This window comes from Palaemon carinicauda, chromosome 2, assembly GCF_036898095.1.
Source record: "Palaemon carinicauda isolate YSFRI2023 chromosome 2, ASM3689809v2, whole genome shotgun sequence".
Lineage (NCBI taxonomy): Eukaryota > Metazoa > Arthropoda > Malacostraca > Decapoda > Palaemonidae > Palaemon > Palaemon carinicauda.
In genome coordinates, this window is record NC_090726.1 from 60,237,659 (window position 1) to 60,244,923 (window position 7,265).

The following is a 7,265-nucleotide window of genomic DNA, read 5'->3' on the forward strand; positions in this document are numbered from 1 at the left end:
GGTAAAGCAGAATTCTATAAGCCCAAGGGCGCCAACAGGGAAACTAGACCAGTGAGGAAAGAAAGTTTAGGGATAGAAAAGTGTGTCCGTGTGTATCCTCAAGTAAGAAAACTCTATCCCAAGACAGTGGAAGACCATAGTACAGAGGCTATGGCACTACCCAAAACTAGAGAGCATTGGTTTAATTTTGGAGTGTCCTCCTAGAAGAGCCGCTTGCCACAGCTAAAAAGTCTCTTCTACCCTCACCGGGAGGAAAATAGCCACTTTGAGCGAAGAAAATTTGTTTGGTAATCTCAGTATTGTTAGGTGTATGAGGACAGAGGAGAATATGCAAATAATAGGCCAGGCTATTCGGTGTATGTGTAGGCATAGGTAAAATGAGCTGTAACAAGAGAGAAGGATCCAATATAGTACTGTCTGGCCAGTCAAAGGAACTAATAACTCTAGCGGTAGTATCTCAACGGTGGCTGGTGTCTTGGCCGACCTACTACCTAATGAACATTTCACGGAAAAGTGAGTTATTACCACAGTAAATTGTTATTATTTATATGAATCGATGGAAGATGAAATATCATTGAAAGGGGAAAGGATGAATGAGGTGGAATAATTTCAATATTTAGAAACTATATCTAATACAGGATCTTTTGAATTTGAGTTTAATGAAAGATTGAAAAAGAGCAAATCAGACAATGGCTAGGATAAGTAAAATTTGGAAATTAAATCGCCTGAAATTACATATAAAATTATTATCAATTCAGTGAGATCGGTGTTACTGTGTGAACATGAGTCGTGGTATGACAATGAAACAATATCCAACAGATTTAGTAGATTTGAGAACAAAGCCTTGAGGAGAATATTGGAATTAAACGGCAGGACAGGATTAGAAATGAAACTATAAGAGAGATTACTCAAGTGCCATATGCGGATGAGATCATGGTAATGAGTAGATGGAGATGCATGTTTGGGCATGCTCTTCGCACTCCCAGGAGAGATTAGCTCACCAAACTTTCAACTGGGCTCCACAAGACGCTAAAATTGTTGGAATACCCAGGCCTACATAGCTGGGGACTATGAAGCGTGAAGTAGATGATGAATGGAGAAGTATTGATTTAAAAGCTTAAGATAGAGACGACTGGCGAAGTCTAACCGAGGCCCTTTGCGTTAATAGGCGTAGGAGATGATGATGAGGATACTGGAAGAGGAAGCATCATCATTTAACGATTTTTTGTTCTACTGCAAATACTTTGGCAGGAATTAATTTCATGAGAAAAATTTACCTAAAGTTTATTCCTTAACAGAATTTATCAGTTTGTAGCTTACCTCCCTTTTCCACCTAAAAGCCTTACATTCATATGAAATTAATCTAAAATGAACACCAGGTTATTTATTACATACATGATACAAGCCTTATTCATTGTTTCCAGCAAAGAAAAATTCCTCAGAAACCATCTTAGCTTAGTTGAATTCATGATGAATGATTGGGACCGTGTATTAAGCATGCTCTCGGTAATGGTTTTCTATATTCATTCCCATTAAGACTGCATTACCTTTATCAAGGTAAAAGCAATTATTCAAAGATTTTTTATTTTTTTTTTACTTTTCTATTCTAGCGCTGAAATGAATTAACGTGAACTATAGGAAGTCCATTAACTGTGATCGAAACTCTTTACTTGGCAGATCATGCAATGGTACAGAATTTCATGCAAAAGAGTTTCTACCTCTGCGGATTGCATTGCTTGATAATGGTATTTCTTGCACAAATATTATTGATTTTGGCAGCGTGTTTAAGTGTGTGTATATATATATATATATATATATATATATATATATATATAAAATATATATGCATATATTATATACATACATATATATATATATAATATATATGCATATATTATATACATACATATATATATATATATATATATATATATATATATATATATATATATATATATGTGTGTGTATTTGTAAATATATATATATATATATATATATATATATGTATATATATATATATATATATATATATATATTCATATATATATATGTATATATACACACACACATATATATATATATATATATATATATATATATATACATATTTATATATACATATACATAAATTCATATATATATATATACATATATATATATATATATATATATATATATATATATATATATATATATATATACATTATATATATCATCATCATCATCATCACCAGCCATTACTAGTCCACTGCAAGGAAAAGGCCTGAGACATGTCCTTCCACTCGTGTCTCTTTATGGTCTTTCTATGCTAGTTTAAACTCGAGATATTTTTCATTTTGTCAATCAATCGTCTTCTCTTCCTTCCCCTGGTTCTTTTGCAATCTCTAAGGATCCATTCTGTTGTATCAACGTCCTTCTATTATCTGTCATTGTCATTAAATGATCTGCCCATGTCCATTTCTTTTTCTTTCGTGTTATTAGAATATGCTCTACTTTAGTTTGATGTTGTATCCATGATGCTCTTTTCTGTCTCTTAGTGTCCTCCTCATCATTATTCTTTATGGGTTGCCTTTCATATCTCTGACCAAACAAGTTTCTTTGCATTATCTCAAAAGACATATGATCCATTTTTCATAAAATGGAAAAGAAAGCCATATGTAATATAATTCAAGATCGATTTGTTACTGAGTCACCAATGTTAACCTTAGTTACTATTTTTTTTTGTTTTTTTGTTTCAAGCTTCTTTTAACATCCTACTTCCACAAAGTTAAGTTAGAATAGCAATGTCCTTGAATATTTTAAATACCTAAAATTTTCCCCCAATATTTTACCGCCAACAACTCGCCTCTTCTCTCCTGATATTCTATTTACCTTCTTGTTTACTCTTTCAATTCTTTCATAAGTTTCTGCAGTATCTTTCTATTTTCAAATAATCAGAATCGTATCATTTTCAAACACCAGCATCCTCTTCAACCAAACCTCTTCTCTCCATATCACCCTTCACCTTACCTCGTCCCCTAATTCTTTGTCTTCAGAACATCAGCGATCTTATTTTCAATAGGATAACTATTTTTTTTTTTTTTTTTTTTTTTTTTTTTTTTTTTTTTTTTTTTTTTGAAATACGTCTTATGTCCTGTCTACGACTTATTGGATCACTCCATTAATATAAATGAAATTCATGAAGGTATAATAAGCTACTGTCTTTGACATACCTTTACAGCAGACTCACTATCCCCTTAATAGGTTCTCACATTGCTTTCGTCTCTATCATAAACTTTTGTTATGCCCCTGTAGATCACGTATAGCTTATTCTCTTTATTCAAACTTTTTGATAATTATTTCATACTAATAAGTTGATGCACATCTCTTCCTTGCATGAACACACATTATTTTTCCTCTTTCTTACTTCCTCATATAAAAATGCTTACTGAACGCATTCCTTTGTATACCAATCAGCGTTACACCCTATGATTATTTGTCTCCTTTATTAACTTCCTCTTTTTTATCTTTCATCTCTCCCGGAAGTTTCTTAGTTACGGAGATATATATCTTAATCATCTCCAAATAATGAAAAACGAGTTTCCTTCCATTTCTGAAAAATATGAAATTCTTCAAGTATCATCATATAATTTATTTTTACTGAAGATTGGAAATCTGTCGTAGCTTTTGGCCGTAGATAGAAGGTAAAGTGTTATTAGTTTCTTATCTACAAGGTAAAATTACGATGTTATGAATCTTCTATATCCACCTGAATTGTAATTTTACGTTTAAGAGAGGGAAAGATATAATCGTTGTTCATCTTAGGTAGTAGGTTGGCCAGGGCACCAGCCACCCGTTGAGATACTACTGCGAGAAAGTTACTGGGTCCTTTGACTGCCCAGACAGTACTACATTGGACCCCTCTCTCTGGTTACGGCTCATTTTGTCTTTGCCTAAACATACACCGAATAGTCTGGCCTATTCTTCCCACATTCTTCCCGGTCCTCATACAACTGACAACACTGAGATTGCCAAAAATTCTTCTTCGCCGAAGAGGTTAACTACTGCATTGTATTTGTTCAGTGGCTATTTTCCACTTGTATAATGGAGGACACTCCAAAATCAAACCTTTGTTCTCTAGTCTTGGGTCGTGCCATGGCTTCTGTACCATAGCCTTCCACTATCTTGGATTAGAGTTCTCTTGCTTAGGGGTACACTTGGGCATACTGTTCTACCTTACTTCTCTTCCTCTTGTTTCTTGAAGTTTTTTTTTTATTTTACACTTGAAGGATCTAATTTAATGTTGTTTCTTTGCTTAGAATATGTTATTTTCTTTTGATTGTTTATTCTGTTGTAGCTTATTTGTTTCCTTGTCTCCTTTCGTCACTGGGCTATTTTTACCTGTTGGAGCTCTTGAGCTTAATGCATCTTGCTTTTCCAACTAGGCCTATAGCCTAGCTTCTGATAATAATAATAATAATAATAATAATAATAATAATAATAATAATAATAATAGTAATTACGTTATTTGATTTTACGCTTGTTAACCTTTTTTTTACAGTGTTTATCATCAAAATAACTACTGAAGTGTACGTTTTCTATGAAAGTAATTTATACGCATTTCAAGAAAACGAATACAGGCCCCACTATTATGAAAGTTAATCAGTTGACAATTTTTGTGGAGGTTTATGATGCTATCAGGGGCGTAACTCACAGAGGAGGGGGCATGTCCCCCTAAGTTTGAGTTAGGGGGGATACAGTATACTCTGTCTCCCCTTAAAATAACCAATATCATGGTTAAATGTCACGCTTCTACTGAGACAAAGTAAAGAAAATTGAATTGGTACTACTTGAAGACAGTATCCTAAAGTTTTATTTGAACTTCTAAAGAAAAAAAAAAAAATGGAAGAACACATCGGTATATCATAAAGCATTTGAAATATTTAATGATTATTTTCTTAAGTATCAGTTTATTTATGCAAGTGAAAGATTAATTTGTTTCTTTGCCTTTTTTTCCAAATGTCAAACGTTTCATTGTTTATGCACCAAGTAAAAGTTGATTCATTAGGTCAGTGGTTCTTAATAGGAGTGTTTGTTCCCTAAGGACCATCAGATATTTTCATTGAGGATCAGGAGGAGAAGTTTTTGAGCAAAAATTAGGTTTTCATTGTATTTCTTTTCCTATGAATTTCCATCATATATGAACATACACAATACCCATATAAGCAACGATGTATTGCATAATGATGCATAATTTCTCCTTGAACAAATAAAAAAGTAAGGTTTATTATTAAGGTGAAATAAGTTGGTGAAGGGACAAGTGCATTTATTATTTACAATTCATGCTTCATGCTACTTTTATAAAGTAGGACAATATGAGCAAAATAAAAGCGAATTTTCGTATTGATCCGAGTGCTTGTTAAAAAGTTATCCCAATGAACGAGCTCTTACTGTCTCTGAAATCCATTAAGATAGATGTAAAGGTGTCTGGTTTCAGTTCCAATATGATTAGAATAGATGCACACCAAAACAACAGCTGGACAATGCCAACCACCCACTGTAGTGCCCAAACACAACAGTGCCATCCCCAGTAAATGACTTAAACTCATGGTCCCGGGCTGAGATCGTTCTTCTGCCATGCGAATGCTAGGTGAATGCCTTACCACTGTATTAGCTAGGAGGCTAACCTTTTGGTGTTTCTCTTTAGCTCTTTTTATAATTACTATTTCTCATGATTTTGCAGAATATAGATTTTCGAAAGTTTTTTGGTCCTAAGAAAGTGGTGAAAGTAAGAGATGCTAATCTAGGTCCAACGAAAGGGGCCCGCCCCCACAACCTCGAGGCCAAGCACAACGGCCAGAGCTAGTGCAACCACTGGCCCCAGCATAATCTCCAGGCCAAGTGCAACCTCCAGGCTTAGCCACACTCCAAGCCAAGCAGAACCTCTAGCTCCAACAACTCTCCAGGCCCAGCAACAACCCAGGCTCAGCAACACTCCAGGCCAAGCAGCACTCCTAGTCAAGTAGAACCTCTAGGCCCACCACAACCTTCAGGCCCAACATAACCACCAGGCCCAGCACAAACCACAAGGCTCACCCGAGCCCTTGTTGTCTAACGACCCAGATTTAACAGGCTCTAATTCCTCTGCGTTGAGACACACTAAGATTCCAATTCACGATGAGCATTTCAGCTAGAAGCACATATAATTCCTGTGCAAATTATGAACAAGATGAGGCTATCATTTCTACAAAAGCTTTCAAATTTACCCATGGCCACATTAGGATATTAAATCAGAATCTGTCATGTGCATACTTTGTATTCAAGTAACAGGTATGAAATTAGCCTATCTTTCTAAAAGAGCTGATGGAGTATTAATCCAAACCAAATTTAGAAATTAGAAGAAAGCCATTGAAAGATTCCAAAGCCATAAAAAATCAAACCATCACAAACTGTCAGTCCCCAACTTGACCTACTATAAACTGAACCAACCTGTAAATGCACAATTGATTTTACATATGACTGCAGAACAACTCGTTAAAGGCAAGCATTGTTGAAGTGTATCATATCATTGAAATTCTTGGACTTATATCTAAAACTATTCTATGTAATATATGTAAGGAAGTAAACAGTGATTCCATGAATTTGCCATAATGATAGATGGAACTCAAGATATTCAAATGATTGAACAGCAGTGCATTTGTATTAGATATAAGTATTAGATATATTAACAAGGAATTGTTAGTGGAGATGTTCCTAGGCTTGTAAGAGATGCAATCAACCTCTGGTAATTCTTTGAGTAAAATGTCTTTTATGTTCTCATCAGATTGAATGAGCCATTATCCAACTTACGTTCCGAAACTTATGCTGGTGCCAGCAACATGAGTGGTCACTCTAAAGGCTGTCAGGCAGAAGTCAAAAGATCACAGACACTTGAATTGTATGTTCATTGTGGTGCACACCCTAGTCATTTTGTTACATCCAAGGAAATCCAAGCATCACAGACAGCAAGTAATGCATTTGGGTAATGTACAACAACTGGGAAATCTGTACAAGGACTCTGGAAAGTTCAAGAGCGTGTACTTGAATGATACACCAGAATCTGTTTATGAAGCAAATTCTCCTGGTACACCTAATGTCTATCTAGCCAACCCACTTACTCACTAGATCACCAGGTGTTAAATTTGTACTGGAAAACTATGAGAACATTCTTTGCACTCTGCAGAAGGCTGTCAAAGAGTTTAGTATATAAACTACCTTACGTGTCAATGGCCTCAACACAACTTTCA